The sequence below is a fragment of the Manis pentadactyla genome, chromosome 5, assembly GCF_030020395.1.
Source record: "Manis pentadactyla isolate mManPen7 chromosome 5, mManPen7.hap1, whole genome shotgun sequence".
NCBI lineage: Eukaryota > Metazoa > Chordata > Mammalia > Pholidota > Manidae > Manis > Manis pentadactyla.
Genome location: NC_080023.1, coordinates 57,610,188 through 57,634,618, shown reverse-complemented (window position 1 = coordinate 57,634,618; position 24,431 = coordinate 57,610,188). Strand labels below are relative to the sequence as shown.

The 24,431-nt window shown below is 33.6% G+C and overlaps 1 long non-coding RNA gene across 1 annotated transcript; it reads right to left on the bottom strand.

The window, feature by feature from the left end:
* Positions 1-10,396: 10,396 nt before the first annotated feature.
* Positions 10,397-16,953, bottom strand: LOC118908942 (uncharacterized). The gene is made up of 5 exons (XR_005023433.2): positions 16,901-16,953; positions 14,323-14,384; positions 13,268-13,309; positions 12,076-12,196; positions 10,397-10,611 (listed from the first exon to the last, which is right to left on the bottom strand). It is a non-coding gene; the product is annotated as an uncharacterized LOC118908942 (long non-coding RNA).
* Between the last annotated feature and the right edge of the window lie 7,478 nt (positions 16,954-24,431).

The window sequence follows — 24,431 nt, the reverse complement described above, 5'->3', positions numbered from 1 at the left end:
GGTCCTTTCTGAATGTGAGATTTGTTCTTAAAATTGACTTTTTAATCCCATTATGCACGATTTATGGAAGTGCCATGGCATTCTCTCCTATAGATACTTTCTAAACTTTTATGATCAAAAGAAGAGTTTTTATAATACAAAACATAGAGTTTGTTATAGTATTGAATCAGTGTTTTAACTAGTTACTCTTCCATCACATTTTTTTGAATCCTGTGATATCTTCATATTTCATATGCAGCTTGCCAGATTCATCTTTCTAAAATGGAGATAACCTCATAACACTCCACTTTGTGAAAGTCCTTACTAACTTCCTTTTCCCTGCAGGAAACATTTCGCTGATGTGGTAAACATCCTGGCCTCTACTCTGGTGCAGCTCAACCTCAGACCCTTCCAGCTCTGCGCTCACTGAACCACCTACATGGAGAAAAGACAACTCTACACAGAGAGGTGCAAAATGCTTTCAAAGAAAGTCACCCAGGAAATGAATCGCTTAAGTGGGGACTTAGAGAATGAGTAGGAAGTGAGCAGGTATACAAGTTGAGGAAATGCTGCTTAGGCAAGCAGACAGGAATGAAGGTAGAGAACAAGACAGAAGGGGGTGCTAAGGTTTTTGTCAAGTGTATATTGTCCCTCACCTGATTATGAGGTCCTGGAGGCCAGAACCATGTCTTCTTCATCTTTTTAGTTTCAGAAACAAGTTCAGACAGAATGAATTGAGTGATGCATTTTGAGGAAAAAGAAAAACTCCACGTCAAAATTACTTATTGTGCTTTGGAAATGCAGATAATTGAGCAATGTTTGCCTCTGACCCAGGAGTTCTGGATTTCATCTTTATAAACTTGCTAGAATATAGCAGAGATGTATGATTGGATTAAGTTTTTCCAGGAAAATTCAAACTTTTTTGGTGTCACACACACAAATAGGGTTTATTCTACCATAATTTGCTAGATTATACTACAGGCCCATTTTGAGTCTTAGGATCCTAGCACTTGATTATATACATTATCCAAACATTCTATCAAGTGTTTATACTTTTTGTATTAATCTTTTTAAAAATATGATCAACTATATGCTTCAAGTATTTTATTTGTGAGTAAAACATCTTACAATGAAGAAAGAACATAGGATCTATCCTCCAAGCTTGTGCCCATATATGTGACCAAAATAGGCAATTAAAAATTACCATCAACTATATTTAAATTTTTCAACAATATGTTGAGAGTAGTGTGAATCCAATTTTAAAATTTACTCTTGCATGGGCTTCCCAGTTACTTTGGAATATTTATCCTACTTATAATACTAGACATGTTTGGATGTAGGCAACAACGTTGCTTATATTTCATTCAGTTTCTTAAGAAGCAAAACATTGCTTATATAATTGTATTTGTAAGTCTTTATCCATTCTATCAACTAAACTGGATGAAATATCACTGTAGACAACTTCTACAGTCTTGAGGAAAAATGGGAAGCAGTGAGAGTTCTAAGTATATTCAATGGGTCCAGCTGCAAAAAGAAAATAACTGTTTCAGAAGTATTTTCTTAGATTAGCAACATTAATGTAATTGCACTGAGGAATTTGGATCATTTCTAGTTACAAAATTATATATTTAAAAGCCAGAGACTAAAAAAGTAAAATATGTGTTAGTGTCTTAAAGATTACAAAAGATGCATGTTATATCTTCACTCAAAGAGAGAAATCTAGAAAGCAATAAATTTTAAATTTATTGGAAAACATTTCTATTCAGAGCTCTTCTTTCAGTGATTCTCAGTGAATTGGAGAATTATTGAAAGAAAACTGAACAAATTCTATATTTGATAGCAGAAGAATTGTTGGTTTGGTCTCATTTAAAAGGCATTTAGCAGAAGGGTTCCCCAAGTTAGATGTTGGTAAGTGGCCTGTGGGTGACACCAAGGTGCAATGGAACTAAGTGGAGTATAGTACATACAAGACCATACCATCCTAAAATGATATGTTATCAGTATGTAGATTCTGTCTTTTCTTGGAAATACCAAAATTATAGCAACTTTTTTTCTTTCCTTGGATTAGCTAGCATTATAGCACCTATTAATTCAAATGTTAACAGCTTCGACTCAAGTCTAGAATCCATGAGTCATTTTAAAAGTGTAGAATAGCCTGGAATATAATAAATATTATTTAATGTAGATGTAACTTCATGTACATGTATTTCAAATGGCATGAAATATAAATATTTTCCATTATGTTTACACTTTTACATTATGCTGGGTCTATAGACACATATTATATTTAAAATACTTTAACAATCTTATTCAATTCTTCAGTAGATTCCTTAGGCAAAGACTGATTATTTTCAAGAGCCACATTTAGTGCAGTGACAATACCAGGATGTCATTCTATATTAAACCTTGATATACTCAAATGTTTTTTAAAACAAACATAAAACCACAATGTCTGGTACATATTAGTATCTCAATAAACACTTGTTCAATTGCTAAATATGCTAAAAACAATTGCTAAATATGGATTCTCACTGGTTTTGATCTTTAATGATTTTTTTGAACTTTAAGTTTCAGGCTTTAAGTAGCCAGTGAAATGAAAGAGAGAGAGAGAGAGAGGAGAGGGAGAGGGATTTTCAGGCGTTGGCAGAAGGTTAAAATTCTAGATTTCCTATGAGTAGATTATATGGGAGTTTTAAGTTTCTTCAATGATTTTTGTTTTGCCTTTAAAATTATGTTGCCAAGCTATTAATATTTTCTCAGCTACTTGAACATGATATATATGGCAATGTAGTTAGTAAAAAGAAACAGCTGAGAATTATTCTCAATCAGAAAAATATAACAATTATAATAATTGATATTTGAAGGAATATGTAGTAAGTTTTTTATTTTCAAGAATGTGTTTGGATTACTATGTTAATATAAAATTTTAACAAGAGCTGCTTGCTCTGTCATGAAATGTAAATACAGAGCTTTTTAGCTCCAATTTTGTTTTCACAAAATTTCCATGTTTTTCCAGATTCTAAGTATGTAGTTCTATATAATGAATTTGGAAAATTGTTTATAAAAGTGAGCCTACACGTACTCAGTTATCAAGCAATTCCATCTCCAATATAAATGCACAGAGGGGTTCACCAAAGACATGTACAAGGATGTTCATAGAAGAATTACTAGTACAAACTTAAAACTGAAACTACGATGTGGATACACAAACTATGGTATGTTTGTACAATAGAATATTGCACAATAATGAAAATAAATAATTGTTAAATACAAGAATGCATGACATAATTTAATGAAGACTTTTTTTGAGTGGTCACACTATGCTAAATTCATTACAACATTCTTTCACCATTCTATACTTACATTTTTAAGACTTATTTTTGAAGATGAGGAGACTGAGGCTCAGAGAAACTCAGTGATTAACAGTTTTAGGCAGTGAGAGGGCTGGGATTGAAACCCTTATGAAGAAAAATCTACAACTTCCAACTTTAACGTTTATTATTATATATTTATTTGTTTGTCCTATTTGGATTAAGACTATTTAATTCTATCCCCTTCCCCATGTTGATGGTGGTTCATTTACCATAAGTTATATGTCACTATTCTTCATACATTAAAGAAAGTTAACCGCACTTCAGTTGTTCATGCTGTAGGTAAGAAGAGTTGAAGTTATTAATAATTCTTCAAGCATCTTCCTTGTTTAATCATCTTTGCTTTAACTTTTTATTCTTTTTCATGATTTGTGCAATGATGGTACTTTTTTTGATTCTCAGATTCACATTTTCACATTCAAATCTCTCAAATCAGTATTTATCTTATAATGAATGGCTTCTTACTGTGTTAAGTTTGATGTTTAAATATTGTTACGAGCTTACATATGATTTAACATTTTAAAAATGTATAGAAATACACAGGAAGAGTGGCATGCTGTAATTTTGGTATTAGTGAGGAATGTGTATGTTGTTTATGTTGCTTGAGCAAAACTATATTTTCTTGCAATGGAAAATTATAAAAATCCATAAACAGAAGAAGCTGCCTTGTCTTGTTACTGAGATATAGAGAATAGCTTTGTTCCACATGGCAAGCATTGCATACAAAAGTGAAAAAAATTGTAAAATGTTTAGAAAAAAATTTCAGAATGAGATGTGTCATCTAATTATGTGTATCACAGAACTACTAGCAATATCTGATAATGTTTAATTGGAGAGTTTTTCTTAGTACTTCCTACTCTAATGTAATATAAGATTAAATATAGAAGAGTAATTGATATCACTATGTATTTCTCCATAAAGCTTTATATCCTCACCTTCTCAATTTTTAAAAAACACTTGGATTATTTTTTTCTCCATTTGTCTAAGTCAGCCATTCTAAACTTCTAAAAGACTGATGGATATATGGAATATGTTAGATGCTTTTTGTAATTATTATAAAATAATACCAGAATAAGAGCTAAAGTGAGTTTGCAGGGAGAAATTAAATTCTGGATTGCACTATTATAGGAGATTACCTTGATAGGGAAAATTAACAATCTTTCCCCATTTTATAAATGGAATATATGACAGAATACATAATAGCTATTATGACATCATGAAAAGAAAGCCGGGAAAATATTGTTAGGTCAATTAATACATTTTTACTAAATACCTTTTATGCCAGATATTATACTTGATGTTAGAAATGTAAATAATAACATATTAGCAATATAATGTTAATTCTTTCAGGCTTTTGAACACTGAATTATTCTTTGAAATACAGATAAGTGAATCTTAACTAATATTTAATATTTCCACTTTTAATGCACAGTGCTTTTGCAATGTATAATTTCTGTGTCGCCATCTATTTCTCACTTTACAAATCATTGCATGTTAATTAATTTATGGTCCAATTAAGGTATAATCAGTTTGATTTTTCACAAAGAACTTAACTGCCATTCTTCGTATAATCAATAATTTTCTTTTCTGGCACATATCTAAAGAGAACAAAGGTAGTAAAGTTATCACTAGCAGAATTACCTTATTTCTAAGATTAATGGTAAGTGAAGAATTCTTCTAAAAGGACCTAATGCCCAGTCTGTCAGCTTTATAAACTCTTTTTAAAATTCATAACCAGTTGCTATCTGCAGCCCAATCAGTCTCTTCATTCAAGTATCACCAGAAATTTATATGACTGGGCAAAGAATTAATGGCTTCCATGCTCTTTATCATTCCAAGAAATGTTTTCATCTCTAATATGAAGAATCACAGTGTGACTAGTTTGAAATGTACTCTATAGATGTCTACTTTATCTCTTTATCTAATTAAAAAAAGATATTCTGGCCTTCCATAAACCACTGGTTTCTCAATATAAACAAAGTGAAAGTTTTCTTTTGTAAAATAATACAATTGTTTATCTACTCTCACTGGGAAAAGGGATCTTAAATCTATGGTTGACTTATTTAGGTCTTTTATTCTCTTGTTTTAAATTTAGAAAGAGACACAGTGGCTTACTTACAGAATATCAGAAGGATAAATGTGACTTTGACATGATCTCTTTGACTACTGTGTACACTACACTAAAGGGAAGGGGCAGATGTGGGCACAGAGAGAGGTTGGCGGGTGATGGCAACAGGCCATTAGCAAGGCTCTGGTGGCTTGGAGAGTGTAGGTGTGGGAGGGGTAGTGAGAAATAGTTGGATTCATATTGTAAAGTTGGCACTTCCAATATATAATATCAGATTAGATGTGAGAATTCAAAGAGTAGAATCAAGAATTATTTCAAGTTTTGCTTGCATTACTGGGCGACTGAAGTTTGAGTTTCTGAGAGGAGGAAGAGGACAGTAGGCAGAGATTGAATCTAGAGGTGATCAGTGGCTGAGCATTAGACAATTATATTTGAGTTCCTTATTGGACAGCTGAGTGAAAAAAGGGAACATATAGCAGTAATTCAATGTTTAACATCTTGATGGATGGACAAACTATTTTTCAAAGTGGCTGCACTGTTACATATTCCCATTAACAATGTGCAAGGGTTCTAATTTTTCTGTATCCTTGCCAACACTTGTTATCTGACTTTTTTATTCTAGCCATCTTAATGGGTGTTAAGGTATCTTGCTGTGTTTAGGATTTCCATTTACCTAATGATTAATGAGGTTGAGTGTCCTGTGCTTGTTTGCGATTGTGTATCTTGTTTGGAGAAATGTCTATTTAAATGCTTAGCTCATTTTAAAATTGAATTATTTTTCTTATTGTTGAGGTAAGAGTTCTTTATATATTCTGCATGTAAGCCTGTTACGATATATATGATTGGCAAATATTTTCTCCGATGGTTTGTGGATTGTTTTTCATTTTCATTTCATGATGGTTTCCTTTGATACACAAAATTTTAAAATTTTGATGAATTAATTTTGATCCATTTTATTTAGTTTTTCTTTGGTTGCCTGTACTTTTGGTGCCATATCTGATGGAAAGTTCCATGCAAACCAGACCAGCTCATGGTCATAAAGATTTAATCTTGTTTTGTTCTAAGGATTTTATCACTATAGCAGTTGCATATTGGTTTGTGTTCCATTTATTATTTTTTGTATATAACATGAGGTAGGAGTTCAACTTAATCATTTTGCATGTGGATATAAAATTTCCCCAGCACCATTTATTGAATCAACTATACTTTCCCTGGTGAATTTTTTTGGCACCTTTACTGATAATCAATTGACCATAAATGTAAGGTCATATTTCTGGACTCCCAATTCTAGCCCATTGTTCTGTATGTTTATCTTTGTGTCACTACCATGCTGTATTGATTACTGTAGCTTTGTTGTAATATTTGACATTGGGAAGTGAAAAGCCTCCAATATTGTTATTTTACAAGACTGTTTTGGCTATTCTGCATCCCTTGATTTCACATGTATTAGAATTGTCTTCCCAATTTTACCAGCCAGGGCAGCTGGGATTTTGAAAGTAATTGCGTTGAATTGATAGGTCAATTTCAGGAGATTTGCCACTTAAAAATATTGTCATCTGATCCATAAGCATGGAATATCTTTTCATTTATTTAGGTCTTTCAATTTTATTTCAACGATGTTATCGCTAGGAGTGAGCCAAGTTTCGTTCTGAACAAGGGATAGAGTGAAGACTCAGAGAAATTTTGAATATAGTGGGTTTGCTGGTGATGGACCATGAGTTTCATATAACAGAAGGGTCTGAGGAGATGGATAGCAGTGTCAGTTCAGAAAATGAAATAGATGGAACTGTATGGTCATTAGGCCTCAGGAGAAAAGGAAACATTTCTATGGTAAGTAAGATGTTAAGTAACCTTTATTGGCTATTTATATTTTTGAGAAGTGGCAGTTCACATATTTTTTCTAATGAGATGTTTGTCATTTTATTATTGATTTATAAGCATACATATGCATATATGCTAGAAATAAGCCCTTTGTTTTATACAGATATACATGTGTATGTATATGTGTGTATATTATACATTTGTATAAATGTAGATTTATATAAATATATATTTATAAATATAGGTTTACATTTACTGATATAAATATTTGTATATTTTGTCTTCTTAATCTGTGATTTAACCTTTTATGTTATTAATTCTGATTTGTGATGAAAAAGCTTTTTTCCTCTTTAAATGGAATCCAATATGTCAATTGTCTTTGTTTGTTTTGATTTTGGTTTGTGCTTTATTCATTTTATCCAAAAACATCTTTACCTTCTCCAAGCTCAAGAATAACTTCCTCTGTATTTTCCTCTAGAGGTTTTTTCTTTTTAGCTTGACTTAAATTTATGATATATTACAAATTAAGCTTTATTTGTTATGAGGTAGGAGACAATGTTTTTTTTTTTCCATGTGATTACCCTTCCCTTCAGGGTCATCTATTGAAACATGCATCTTTTCCTATGAAAGTTGGCACTTTGTCAAAAATCAAGTGACCATATATGTGTGGGCCTATTTTTGGACTTGAGTTTATTCCATGATCTCTTTGTCTAGTCACACACAGCCTTAAATAAAATTATGTTTAAAATTTGGTAATGTACATACTCTATTTTGTTTTTCTTCTTCAAATTTTGTCTTGGCTACTCTATGTTTTGTATTTCCATATAAATTTTAAAATAAATAAATTGGTTAATTTCTACCCAAAGAATCTCAGTGGTATTTTGATAAGGATTGCATTGAAAGTAAGTACCAGTTTGGGAGAGTTAGACCATAAAATGAAGGGGCAGAAGATGGGGAAGATCATAAATGGAGAGGCTAAGAATCCAGTCAGGAGCTCTTGCTAGGTAAGATTTTATTTTCAGTGCAAAAATTGTTAACGTATCTAGGTTAAATGTTATAAAGGTCACCCTTCTATCATGGAGAGTAGACAGAAATAAGCTGTTCTGGAGAGACACAGGAGGATGAGAAGGGGATGCAGAGAAAATGAAAGCAAGGAGAGCTGCAAAGCAGTTCCCTTCAGGTGAGAGCGAGAGAGGCGGGTCTGTGGGGATGTAGTGGGAAGCCAAGTAAGAGGCCTGTGGAGCTGATAGAAGGGTCAGGACTTTGTTGTTTATAATATCTATTACTTTCCACCATGCTCACATGACTGGGAATTTGGATGGAGTTTAGGTTGGAAAGCTTATGGAAATACAAAGTCTCTGATAATCCTAGGATCCAAATTTAGGAACCAGTGTGTTCGTTATTCTATATGCCTATATTCTACATGCCTACTTCTTATTTCCTTATAGAATTGCAACAAATAATTTATCAAGAGGTAGTTTGAGAAGTACCGATCTAACTGCAGACTTAATACTCTTCGCCTGAACAGCACTATCCCTTCTTCTCCAAGAACAGTGCGCATACTCAGCTACAAATTCCTTATCTCTACTTGAGTGCTACTAGCATTACATATTTCACATGATCAAAAGAGATTTTGATCTTTTCTTCCCACCCCAACCCGACCCATTAGCTGTTCTTGCTCTGCCTTCTCCTTTTCTCCATCTCCATTTTTGACCATCTCAACGGCTGCCGTGGTAGGCCAAGCCATCATTATCTCCCACTGGACTGTTTGCAGTAACTGTTGAACTTTCTTTTTCTCCACCTTTCTTCCCGTTGTTAAGGATCTAATGTTCACTCAGCAGCCAGAGTAATTTTTAAAGTGAAAATCAAACTATGACTCTACTCTTCTTAGAAATGACTCTGTTTCTGATTGTAAGTCAGTGCAATGCAAAAGTCCTTACCTGTGTGCAGGGCCTGCATACCTCTTCGTCCTGTCATTTTTACTTCTCTTTCTCTTGCCCACCCACTCTACCCACACAAGTGTTCTGGCTTTTTTTTTTTTTTTTTGAGCTTGGCTGGCTGTTTCCTACTTCAGAGCATTTTCATTTTCAGTTCCGTCTTCCTGCAGCGCTCTTTTCTAGGAGGTTTGTATGACTTACTCCTTCCCTCCATTCCTTTCTCTGGAAGACTTCTCACCTCCTCAAGGAAGACTTCTCTGACCCCCAGAATTATATAGCTTCTTTCACTCTGTCACTCTCTGCCAGCTCAACTTGCTTCATGTTTTCCTATATGAGTTTTAAAAATACCTATATTGCAAATTATTTGATAATTACTGAGCATACCTCTAGAATATAAGGTGAATAAGGAGAGGAACTTTGTCTTATTGTCATAGATGATTATCTCCAGCACTTCTGTTATACGTATGACTTGTAATAGACACTCAAAAATATTCACTGAGTGAATGAATAAATAAGGAATGAAATGAAAGTAATTTCCTGACTTTTGGATAAAAATTATTGAGATTTACTGCATCTTGCATACTGAATGACCCATACAATTTTAACCAATTTTGTACATACATCATATATGAGAAAGAGAATATGTGGAGATATCCAATTAAGGCTTTCTCTCAGATTCATTTCATTGACAAGAGCCAGAAAATGTGCTCCTTCATTAAAGTATATTATTAGCAGATGCTTAAATTTTTGTGTCAAATTATTTTGAAGTCCTCCAAAATTGTCTTTCATGGCACATATTTTAGTCTCTCATCTACAAATGAAATAAATTTTCCTTTATTTATTCTCTGTTTAACTTCATAATTAGACTTGCTAATTATGATCACACTTGTGTTTCCAGTATCTAGAATAGCTCCTGGCTTAAGGAGATTGAAAAGTTGCTTGTTGAATGCATACCTCTGGAGATGAATCTGGGAACAGCACAGTTAGGTCTTATTCCTTTAGATATGTTAGTTGGTGAATGATATGCTATTGTTGGGTCATTTATTTTGCAGAAGAAATTAGTTAAATTTAGATAAGTGGTAACAGTTGTGATACCTTATGTGATGCTCATATGGTAAAAACACATAAAAACATGAAAGTGAGGAAAGCCAATCAAAAAATAATGGTCTTGACTGTTATATGTATATCTTTGAGAAATGAAATATAATATAGCAATAAAGTACATGCTTGCAAAGGAGATTTATTAATAAAAGTAAAGAAATTCAAATTCCAAAGCTATTACAGTTGTTACCCATTTTCTTTAGTGTATATGATATAGTCCAAGGATGCCATCATAATAGAACCGAACTCTTGAATAAGGAATCCAGAGTAAGATTTTGATTTGTTAGAAGTATACGTATCAGTATTCCAAAAGAGATGTTTTGGAGATCCATATCTGAAGATAAAAAATTATTTCATGTTGGTGACTCAAAATTTAAACTAAAAATTGCATTTATTCCATTTGATTGTCCTCCAAATTCTCTTTTCCCTACACACATATTCATACTACTACATTACTATTAGGTATAGTGTTATTGCTGTAAAGAGAGTAAATACTCCATTTCTCCCCTTTTTGGCTTCCTTGCAGATAGGATGGAATCACAAGTCTAGTCTGACCAATGGATATGAGAAGTTATGTGTACCATTTCCTGGCTATCACAACTAAGTACTGCTGTGCTAACTTACTCTCATGTGAGTACCCTGATTTAGGGACTTTGGATGCCATGTTTCTAGAGGTAGCACATGAAGGTCATATATCACATCTGCATCAGAATGTGACGTGATGTGAAGAAAAAAAAATCTCCTATTCTATAAGACATTACTATTTTCAGGACTATTTGTTATCAAAGCATGATGAGCCTATTACAAGTAACACAGTGACTATTGATTTATACCTAAATAATGGTATATGCAATACACACACACATATGCATATGCAAACATATATAATTATTAAATATAACACCATGAAAATTAATCATGGTATCTCTATTATACTTTTTCTAGTACCAAAGCACTTTTAAGAAATAAAACTTTCCTTCTTTATTGAAAAGATAATCACCTCAATTTTCACTCTATAATCTCAGGGACACAGGGAGGAATTTGGGTCCATCAAAAACATTTAGAATCTGGAAACAGTTTGGGTGGGTTCTCTGTTGCCCACTCACAATACAATTTCAGACAAATTATCCTTCAAGGCCTTAACTTTGTTATCAGTAAAATAATTGTTTTAAAAATTGTATCTCAGGTGATAGTTCCAAGGAGAATGCCTGGGGAATCATAGGAAATTAATACTTCCTTTTGAGAGCTTTTATCTGCTGAAAGGGAGAATGGCAATTTGGTGTTGAGATGAATCTGGAAGTAGGTTGAATCTGAAACTTGTTTTTTATTTATGAGTTAGATGTAAGAGATAGGACAGAAATTAATATTCTTTCACATTTACTGATTTTTCTTATGGTTTTATTTGTGCAGCAAAGAGATTTACTGCAGGAGAAAATGCTCACTATTTAAAAAAAAATCTGGGAACAAAAATACTTATATTTACTACTTGTTTACTATGTATTACTTCATCTCATATGATGCTCATAACTCTGCTGGTCAATACTCGTATCATGCTCAATTCAGATGAGGCCCCCAAAAGGCACACAGAAAGTCAATAGTTGCTTGGGCTACTATCTTACTAAGTGTTGGTCCTGGGATATGGACCAACTTGGTCAGACTCTAGCATCCTAGCATACATGTTTGTATCCAACAAATTCTATTACCTGTCACAAGCATTTTGTGTGAATTTAATTATTTTATTCATCAGAAAATCACTTCAGAGGAGATCCATTACATTTTCAGATGAATTTGAAGTTACCTTTTGTTCTTTAAAGGGATGTTAAAAATGAAGAGTCATCATATACTGGAGAAAAAGGCAAATTTTCTTCTGGAGGTTGGTGTTCAAAATGATCATCATTAAAGTCAGGGTCACTTAAATTCTAAGGATAAAAACAGATAAATGAGAAAATGTGTTGGTGATGTTTTGAATATATTCTTTCAGTGCTTATTTGAAGTGTTGCTACCAGTTCTTTCTGATGTGAAGACATGCTCACATTTTTATATAAACTTCTCTGCATACTCAGTTGCCTCTACTATGGGACAGTGGATAGACAGAATCCCTCTGCCCTGCCATCCCATGCTTTCCCAGAAGTTGGCAGATAATAGACTGTGGATGAAGAGGAAATCCCTATGGGTACAGAAATCTCCACTCCCAAAAAATTTTGGGCTTCTCTGATACTACTCCAGAATTTTCTATGGTACCAGGTCATCATTTTTTATCATAAGGGTATGATTATAAAAATATCCTCAGAATGGAAATTCCTCTTTTAAATGACAATGTTTACTAATAATTATTGTTACTAAAATGCAGAGCATCCATACACATACTTGCTTTGGAATCTGCATCTATATCCTTTAATATCTCTTATTGTATTTTTAAAGTACAAAATAAATGACTAAAATAAAAACTATGAAACTTCATAGTTTTCATTTTAGGCTATATAATCATGTTTATAGATGAGACTATTCTTCATCCAGATTTGAATTACGATGGTATGACAGAAGATGTCCTCTCACTTGTCACCACAGCAGGAGTGTAGAAATTCAGGACTTTAAACTATAATTAGTATATTTCAAAGTAAGATGTACCACTGGTCCATTACCAAGCAATCAAGTAGAAAGATTAATATTTCAATCAAAGAAAAACATCAAAATACACAGGTTGAACTTAACATTCATTTTACCAATTTATACCCTGATTTAAATTATGCTTACATAGGAGGAATTTATCTGTTATGTTCTGCATTAGAGCTCAATCAAAAGTAAAGGACTCTATTTCTGAATTTATATTAAAATGTTAAGTTTAAATAAATTTTTTGACAGTGACTACAGTTTCATCAATTTTCATAAAATAATTTTTGAGAGTTAAGAAATGGGTTGCTACAAGTGTGGCATTAGAAAACATAAAACATCAGGAGTTATATTTAAATGGAAAAATATTAAAGGGGTACCTCTTCACTGAAGAAATTACTGTTACTCTCAACATTTCCCCACTAAAAACAAGAAAAAAGTGGTTTACTTCATTTAGTTACTTTATAATGTTTTTATTTTTAGACTGCTATTAGAATTCATAGTTATTTTACATTCAAAATGTTTCCCAAATAAATTATTATTGGCATAATACACTTGCCTGGGCTTCATAGTTTATCTAATTGTGTAGTCATTAAACATGATTATCCATTGCAATCCTGGTAGAAAACAGCATATGCTCTTAGAATTTTTAATTTCTATTTTAGGTTAAGATTTTCACTTCACACACTATACATATATATATGTGTATATCTACCCACAGATACACATACACTATTTTGTTGAATAATCATACATACATAATATGTGGATAACATACATAATAAAAAAATGTTTTTAGGCAGTCTGCAAAGGCTTTGAATAAGGATCATCAATTCAATAGAATCATATAGGAAATAGAGTTTACATTTAACTCAGATATAATGCATTATGTATTTGGTCTACAATGACAAAGATCAATTATAGTGAAAGTACTGATCCATTCATCAACATGGATAAATTGTGACAGCATAAATACTGAGTGAAAGAGCAAGTTGCCAAATAATATATGACATATGTCTCATTTATGTAAATTTTTAAAACTGCACAAGACCCTTTTCTGTATTTTAAGAGTCATATACATGCATCCTGAAGTTATATAAACAAGCCAGGGAAGCCTATACACAAACTTCAGAATGGCTTACTTCTGGGATGAGGCAAAGGAGAATCAAGTCCCTAGGGGAAACTTCAGCAAAACTGATATCATTTTATTTTATTACAAAGAACTACAGTCTATATGGCAAGGTGTTTACATTTGTAAAATACAAGTGGTGGGCAAATGGATTTTTAAAAATTCTTTATTTAGGTCAAAGCAATGTTCTCCTATTTTCAGTTACTGAATTTATAACAATATATAGTATAACCAGATAAATATTTTATACTTTGAAATTTTTAAAAAAGCAACTATCATGGTCTTCCAGATTCTTCTTTAACTTACTGTTCTCTGCTCAAGCACACTCAAAATACAAAGCAAAACCAGGAATTTCATTGTAGGAGGTTCTGTGGGGAAAATATTAACATACTTACTTCAGTGAAGTGAAAATTCATACTTGAAGAAAATGATGTAATGATAAGGAGCACAAATGGAGAGTAAAATAAAAAAGGAAAATGAAATTGTCCTATTTGTATACAATGCTTTGTATAGATTTCCTCATTATTTCCCAAAGCACCTCATTTACAAACATTTTAAATGAAAGGAAACTAAGTAACTTGTATAAAGTCATGTAGCCATAAAGTGACTTCGCCTGACCTCAGCTCTGTATGTCTGGAACTGACTTTGCTTAATCTTAGCCCTACATTTCCGGTGCATTCAAAGCCCTACACTTTGAAGAGTGACATCATATCCCTACAGACAATGCCATTCTATCCTATGATTCCTGTGTGGCTAGTGAGCTGATCCTGCAGAATGTCTCCAAGAGGCCCAGCTCCTGTGTTGCTGCCATTCACTTCTATCTGCCCTTTGTTTATAACACACATATCCTGACACATGTTCACACACCCATGTCTTGACACTGGCCTCTCTATGTAAAGGGTAAATTATTCCTGTTAATAAGGATTAGTCATCCATCTTGTACCCAAGAAAAATGGTGGGGTATTTTATTTATCATTTATCCCTTGCATATATACTCAAAACATTCCTTCAAATCATTGCTGATTTTTTCCCTTGACATTTTCCTAAAGGAAGTTATTTCTACAACTTAACTCAATGAAGAGAAATAATCTATTTATCATAAAGCTATTTTGTAGATACTTTTCTCTCTGCCACTCAGAATATTAGGTCTCTGAGGTCTTGTGACTTAACTGATTGTTTAAGGACTTGTTAAACCCCAGACATTTTATAGAATCTTGTAAATATACAGATATCATTAAGCATATTTAGGATCACTCATATATTTATGAAGCAGTTCTGAACATGCTAGTGAGATCCAAAATGTGTATATTTAGTTCCATAAACCAGGCACGCTTTTATCAGTGAAGGTCCATTCTTTATACATACTTTTATCCCTACAAATTAGGTATAATGCTTTAAACATATGGTACCATTATGAAATGCTTTAGGAACATATGCATTCTCCATTCATAATCTCACTGAGAGCATATAAATTAGTCTAATATTTGGAAAAATTCTTAAGGAAAAAAATACACAACCTCCAGTGGTTTTATTTTATTTAAAATATTCTATTTACATAATACCACTCCTGTTTGGATAAGACCATTTGAAAGTGATTGCCCCCATGTAGCTGGAAATTAGACTATATGAGAATATTCTTCACATTTCTGATGAAAGTGTTTATATAAAATCTCTATAATTTATGCTATATAGTAAAAATTCTTCATCTTTCCTCACACATTTTCCTGGCTTCATCTCTTTGCCGTTTTTCCTTACAGAATTAATTCAATGATACTCAACTTATAAGTTCTTTGATGCACATTTTTTCCTCCATATTGGTATCTCTGAAATTCTATTTAAAATATTTTACATTATAATTTGATATTTTTACACAAAAAGTCACAGGCACAGACCAAAACATTTCATGGCACAGGATTATTATTAAGACCTAACTTAGCTTAATTATTGCATTCAGCCTATCAATCTATTATCTAGCTACTATCTACTAATCATCTATCATCTGTATCCATTTATTTAGTGGTACTTAAAGTAACAGTGTGTCTTAGGTGAAATACAGAAATATTATATAATAACTTTTCTTATTTACCCATAATTATCTAAACTCTCAACTGTAAAACTTCATAAGATAAATGAAAAGTTTTTTTCTTAAACAAGTAACTACTGTTGTCAGCCACAGCCATTCTGATGCTAGTAGAAACCTGGAAGAATGTCTGAAAGATAAATGTTGTTTGTAGATGAAATAAATTCTGCTGACAATTGTCAAAACAGTTTAACAGGGACAAATTAAGCCCTGCTTTGCACAACTATTAGAGTTTACCTTCACATGAAAAAAAAAACACTTCCAATTTTAGCATTAGAAACTTAGAAACCACAAGTTCAATTAAAGTGATTATATGAGTATATATAGTAGCTATTAGAACATCTTAACATAGTTAATAGAACATTAGAATGTAAAATCATACTGTTTTGAGGGCCAATCACTAAATAGTTATAGCCTATGATTTCTACAAAATAAAATGCTATGTACTTTATTGATATGAAAATAATAAAATATTACTAATGTGATTCTCCTATTTCTTACGGGTTTTAGAATCCCAAATTGTACCTTGAAATTAAATAACCATAGCAATAGTTACCATTTAAGAATACTTTCTAAGATACCACAGAGAACTTACCTTTAGATTTCAACATTTCCTTCATCTACTTCACAATTCATCAAATAATTGCATATTAATTAACCCATTATCTATTTACAGTACAATAAATACAATGTTCTGTAAGGATCTTAATTTCCATTACTGGTATAATCAATAAATTTTGCCTCCTGCAGAAAATATCTAAAAGAGAATAGATGTAGTAGTTAAGCCATTTTTAATAGCATTACCTGATTTCCAAACTTAGTGATAGGCAAAGAGTCTTCTAATATGATCTGAGATCCAGTCCCACAGCTATTTAAAGTCTTTTTGTACTTAAGGTGTTGCTGTTATCTTTATTCATGTCAATCTTTTCATTCAAGCATCACTAGAACTTTATGTGATCAAACAATCATTTCCATGACCTTTATTTTTTCCAGAAGATTTTAATCTTTTCTATTATAATGAGAAATCACAGCAAATCTAGAATTGGAATGTCCATTTATACTATTTTAAATAGATAACACAGAGGCTAAGTCAATGTTTTCTCTATACAAATGAAGTTAAATATGTCCTCAGTAAAACAGTAGAGCTGTTTAATTCTTGCTGGAAAGAAGCTTTTATTAATATCTGCTTCATATATTTAATTTCTTCTCTTTGTCATAATCAAAGAGAAGGACAAGGTTTGTATGACAACCTGCAGTATCTTAAACTAATGATATCTGATGAACATTTTCATGTAATCATTTTAAGTCTTACATTAAAAAAAATAATGAATGGGATAGGAGGTTTACAAAGATAGAAGCAAGGAAGCCAATTAGGAAGCTGTTACAAAAATCCAGATTACAGACATGGTAATATTGGCATTCTGGATAATTTGAAGTTTCAGCTTCCAGGATTTATTGAAAGATTAGATGTGTAATTTTAAGGAAAGAAAGGAATCAAGGACAATACCAAGTGTTTAGTCTTCAGTAAATGGAAAAGTGATATTGGCATTTACTGAAAAATGGTGGAAAGAACAGGTTGGGTAGGGGAGAATATCAGATTAGTATTCAACAGATATAATATTTGAGATGCTTATTCAACATGTAAGTGGAAAAATCTGGTAGGCAGTTGGATGTATGGGTCCAGAATTTAGTGGATTATTTCCAGGCTTTAGCTAAAAATTTGGGAACCACCAACCTGATGGTACTTAGATGGTATTTAAACCATCTGATGGGATGAGACCAATAAGGAAATAAATTAGAGAGAGAAAGGAGAAGTCCAAAGACTGATCCCTGGGACAGGAAAGTATTAAATTGGGGCCATGAAAAGGAATCAACAAATGTGGCAGACTGAAATCTTAAGGAGACAGGAGGAAATTAATGAGACATGTTATCCTGGAAGCTTGCTGAAGAATACACTCTAAGGAAAGAATACATTCTAAGGTAATGAGAATGAAAAAATGAATCAAATGTTGCATATAGGTCAAGAAAGTTGAGAACTAAGATCTGACCACAGATTTAGTATCATGAATAGTACTGGTAATTTTGGCCAGAAACCTTCAGTGAGATTAAGCATAGAAAGCTTGAATGGAACATGGTTCAGAGAGATTCAGAAAAGAAAACTATAGGAATATTATAAATGACAGAATGACTGTAAATGTGTTCAAGCTGGGTCCAGTTAGAAGAGAAAACACAAAAATCTGAACAAAAGGAATAGTTGGAGAACTGAAAAGGCAAACGAGGAACTTTAGGAAGCACCCACCATCCATGAGTTAAGGGAACTACGAGAAGAAAACATATTTTTTAAAGCTTACAATTTTGGAGTTAGGCTCTGTGGGCGGGTACCAGATTTAATGATGAGACACAGTCTGGCTAGTGTTGCTGTCTCTGAGGGTGAATGATGAGGCTGGTTTTGGAAGTATTGAAAAAACAGCAAAAATGGACCAACTGTTGCTATTACAATGGTTTGTCGCTGCTGTGATAAAGATACATTGTTGGGAAAAGCTGATAGGAATAGAAACAGGAGAAGAGTCCATTCTCTCTCTCCGAGGACACTTTATGGGAAAAACCTAGGACCTCAGGCAGAGGAGGAATGGAATATGGTTGGCAGGTTTTCAGCCTTACCATCACAGAATACGGAAGGATGGTTTTGAACTGCACAGTAGTACCTTAATGACAGTTAGAGTCATTAAGTTATTCCTTTGGTTATTCAGCATTTAATCTCCTACATATATTTCAATTTCCATACAACAAATGAACTTTATACTTCCATCTAAGAAAGTCTAACTACCCTGCATACAAATTATTTCATGTTTATTTTGATTTCAGCCAAGATCTCAAGTGATTGAGGCTTTACTGACTTGGGGGAGTGATCTAGAACTTTTATTCCTGAAGAGTCAAGGATCCTTACTGGTCCTATCATTTTTTAAAGTTACATAGTTTTCCATTAACTTCTCTTGGACACAGAAGCACCACAAAACCACCTGGACTGGCATAATCCATCTTGATACCGCTGTTCAGAAACAACCTGACATTTTTTGCTTATTGGTTCAGTGGTAGCATGGAGTTATCCCAGTTTCAAACTCAACTGGAACATTTTTGTCCTCAAAGTTACATTCTTCCCATGGGACACAAGATCTCCAAATCAGCAGAGTTTTCACACTGTGGAGATGAGAAGCAAGCTCCTATATGAGTTATTAATCATCCAAGTAAGAGAAGCTACTCACACTTCCAATCCATTATCCCAGGAGCTGTGTATTATTGTCATGGTGGAAATAACAGCATATTTGAAGCCAAATCTGAAACTTATAAGATGGAAGCTCATCTTCCCAGGAATGTTGGTCTCCAAGTGGCATATAATTGAATATTTAGTAGACGATTCCACTGTTCTATCAGACGAGCTCCTTCTGATGATGGATTACATGGTAAGACCTATGAAACTTTTGGTCATGAATACATTACTGTTCTTTTTGTCCAGTGATGAGTTCCTGGAAAGGAGGCAGCATTATGCAAAATATTGTTGTGGCAACTAAGGCATTTGTAAGTCTATGGATGATGGTACTGGGCAGAATATTATGGGAAAGGAAAGTTAGTCTATATCAAGCACATAAGCCTATTTCTGTGAGAACAAAATGGTGCCCCTTCCATAATAGAAGTATTCTCATACTCATTCTGTCACCAGGTAGGCTAACTGGTTCCCTTGGAGAATGGTGCTGTAAGGTCTCAGCTTTGGTTTCTGCTGATGGCACATCAGGAGTAGCTGAGCCGCTTCAATGCACACAGGAGAAAGTCCACGTTTTTAAGCCCATGTCTGGCCTCCATCTTTGCCATCATGGCCACTCTATATATGGGCCTCTTAAATAAGCATGTGAGAAAAAGACATGACTAATATTCACAGAACATGTCATCCTATGCACTTGATTATTGAGAGCTTCCTTTAAGGTAAAAACCCTTGATAAGCATTCACCTAGGACACAAATACAAATCTCTTAACACCTGGTACTCATTCCAAGAAATCAATCCATATACCTTTTGAAGCCCTGACTTTCTGGTAACAAAAAAAATACATAACAGGAAAGGATATGTACTGGGCCATTTGGTAATCACTGGAAGAGGAGGTGGTCCTTGTAGTTGACACCAGTGCAGAGGTGTGAACACGCTGAGGAACAAACGAGAGAAATTATATGTTTGTAGAAGCCAACATTGGGTAAGAATCAAACAACTGCATCCAAGCAATAGCATTATGTCATCTTTCCAGTGGTTAAATGGAACACTATATAGCAAATAAAATTATAAAATACAAATAAACACACATGAAGAACTCTACAAATGTATTTTAATGTTGTTCAAAGAAACAAGACCCAAAATAATGTATATAATAGTATTTCTTTTCTAAAATTTCAATAATAGCCAACTGAGCAATATTATTTTAGGGAATACCTCAGAGGTGGTAAAATTAAAACAAAAAAATAATGACCTTAACCCTCTATATGATTTTTAACTCTAGAGATGAGAAAGGGGGTAAACTGGGTAAGTTAACATATATGCAGTGTCTGAGGTAATGGAAATGTTTTACCACTTCATGTGAAATTTCCAGTTGGTGGAGGTTTACATGTGTGTTTGCTTTAGGAATATTTATTATAATGTATGTTTAATGGGTTCCTTTGAATAGGTCATAGATTTCACCCCCGAAAAGGAGCCTGAAAATATATTATTAACAGGATTTTGGACAAACTGAATGTAATAAATGAGGGAGACAAATAAATTGAGGCAGCTCCCAAACTTCTGGTTTGGATGAATTTTCTGTATCAAACCTGATGTCTGTCTTCTCACTCTCAGCAGTTTGTTCTTTACAGAAGATATGACATCAATTAAAATGATTCCCATTTACCATTTACTCAGTATGAACCCTCTCAATGCAGTCAAAAGAGAAAGAATGAACAATAAATAAACAAAATATTATTATAATGATAGCTATAACTCAAATTTCATACTGTCATAACTGACCAGAACATTCCACAGTATTTTGTAGTAAAAGCAAAAAGATAAATCTTCCTCTATGATGAAATGTCATGTTTATTCAATTTGTCAAATTCTTCTTGGATTAAATCTTTTCTTTCACCCTATGAAAAGCTCAACAAAAGATTGTGTTCCAAATGTGATGTGGTGGACCATGTACACCACATGATGTTCCATTAGTAATTATGATTTGATAAAGCTTTATAGCCTCTTGATTATTACATTTTAGTCAATCTTCTTCATCTTCTTATTGTTTTTTATTCACTCACATTTATAAATTCTTTCATAAGGCTTCAATTTGCAACAAAGGATCTTGACAACTCAATCATTAAAATAAACTAAAATGTGATCAAACATTTATCATAAAATATTTATAATTGAATATTGAATATATCAAAGAAAAGATACCATTATTGGTCTAAGTTTCAGATTATTAGGTAAGTCAAAACTGGCCCCTCTTTGATTCTAGGCTATGGCAGCAAATTTATTTTAAACTAACAATTTTACTAAGATAATTTCTCTTTTTCTTGAAATCCATGTTCTCACAGCTACACATTTTCTGGTCCAAAGTAGGATAGGGGGCAGAACTACATACACAGGAAATTTTCCCAAGAGATTGTTTCAGACTAAAAAAGGTTTGTACAAGTCTCTGCTTCCTTCATTCCTTAATTCCTTTTTTATTCTATTCTCCCTCTTTTTCTTCCAAAAATGTTCATTGATCACTCATTATTTCCCAGGCATTATTATAGACCCTGGTAACAAGTTACCATAAGACATAGAAGTTCCTGCCTTTATGGAGCTTATATTTTTGTGGAGGTTGGATGAGGGCAACAATAAAGACAAAAACACAAATAAATAAAAAGCTATGATGGGATAGTAATAGTTGCTATGAAGAAAAAAAGCCAGTGATAGAACATAAAACAGCTTGGTGGGGATGACTCATTTAAATAGACTATTCAGAGACAACTACTGTGAAACTGGATACTTATGGGAGATCCAAAGGTGGCAAAACACAAGTCATTCACACATCAGTGCAAAGACTTTTGGATAAGGTCAAACACAACATAGTTGAAGAAAGAAAGAAAACCCTTGTACCTCAAGCATGGAGCAAGATGGTAGTAATGCATTTGGCAAGATGGTTGTGGAAAATGTGGTAGGAAATGATGTGAGAAAACTCATTTAGAGCAGGTAAGTCTCACGTTCATGGTGAGGGGTTTAGAATATATGCTATGTTAATAGCAAGGCACTGGAGGCTTTTAAGGAGAGAAGTGATAACGATATGAATAATGTTTGATTTAACATGTGATTGTGACTGCTGAGTGGTTAATGTATGTGTGTGGGAATTACAGTGTGTTCAAAAGTGGAAGCAGGTAAACTGTCCCAACCCTCGGGACTATCAACGGGGGTCGACGACCTGGAGGAGAGAATGAAGGGGCAAGGGACACAAAGAACGGACAGCAAGACAGGATATCTGATCAAGCTGACACAGTTTATTGTTTGCAGGCTCAATTTATACAGGTAGCGAGGAAGGGGTGGGTCAGAAGGTGATTGGGCTTTAGGTGGCGCCGGCAGGAGCAGAGGACCCAGAAGAGAAGCAGGGAGTTCGCCATCTTGTGGGTGGGGGCCCTTGGGAGGGAGGTTTTAAGGGTGGGGCTTTCGTAACCAAACCTGCCTAAAGGCCCACAGGTTTGCTCCCAACAGTAAACCAGTTGAGTCTTTCCTATTATTATTGTGAGGTAATAAGCTCAAGGTGGTGGAGAAAGTTAGAATTGTTTGGACTTCAGAAGTATATGTATTGGAGGTGAATCAAATTGGATTTGCCAACCGATTCATGGGAAGGGTAAAAGATGAACACTATAAATGACACATTTGAATCACCCATCCAGTCATGGACAGTATGGTTAATACATTGTTCTTTATAAATTAAGCACAATCAGAAGCAATACTGATTGTAACAAAAAGATCATTGACTAAAAATTATACTTGTTTAGAAAAAAAGTATTATATTCAAATGCAATACTGAAATCACCCAATGTAGGATATAATCAGACTCCAGACTAGAGTGAATGATTGCTATTTTGATCCCTCCTACCACATTTTTCATTCAGGCCTTATCACCACTTCTCTAAATTATCCTGACAGATTCCTAATTGTTTCTTCCTTATATTATGATTTTATTTTCTCTCTCCAGCCTGTACTCGACACTTCTATATGCTATATTACTAAAAACACAGTTGATCTTTTCCTTTTAATGCTTATCAAATTATGTTATGATTGCTTACATTTCTCTAAAGCTAAGCAATAAACTCCTAGGGGTGATGCCTTTTTAGTCTCTGTCTATCATATGTTTGATAGGCAGTGGATCAATCACTATCTGATGAATAATTGATAAAGTAAAACTTTTGTCTTATGCCTGGACTCTTGTTATTATCTACAATGACACTTGGAATAGAAATTTTTATTGTTGGGTTTCAACTCTAGGATTTTTTCCCCATGAATTCAAATGTCAACTCTAGTGACATGGCCCATGGGGAATATTCAATATATAATGGATGAAAATCTATCATGTCTCTATCTCCAGTTTTCAACTTTCACATAAAGTTTTATTCTGTATATTTTTCTACCTGGCATTTCTAATTGGATGTTTTTTTGTCACTTTTGGCTTTTCAAAATTGGTGCAACTTTTTTACCTTTCAAAAAGCTTACAGATTTATTTTTGAGTGAATGGTCTTCCATAGAATTTGTATGGTTTTACTTTGTGTACAAAAGTGGATAAATTTATTTTTAGAAATTAATCAGGTAAAATTTTCATATCTTCTTTTTCCATGATATAAATCAGTGCTTCCCAACTCTGGGTGTGTTAGGCAGAAAGACAGACATCAACAGGGGTGGAGAGAGAATAAGTCAAGCAAAGCCCACTAAAAGGAACTCAAAGAGCTAAGCAGATAAAACCAGGGAGCCAAAAAGGGACTCAGAGAGTTAGCTAGTTTATCTCCAGGGGAAAGGGTGTTCCCAGCTGGGATGGATCCCCTATGAAACAGGTGAAACTGAAATAAGTCAAGGAAACGACAGGTTGGGAGAAATCATTTTTTTATTGCTCACAGCTTGCTCAAATTCTCCAGCCAGGCCCTGCCCCATCCATTTTCCCCAACCACTGCTTGCGCTCTGCCACCGTGAGGACTTTCTATTTCTCTCCTGCCTCTTCTGGGAGGAACTCTGTTGGTGGGTCCTTGGTGACTGGCAGATGACAGACCAATTATGTATCAGGATTGGAAGGGAG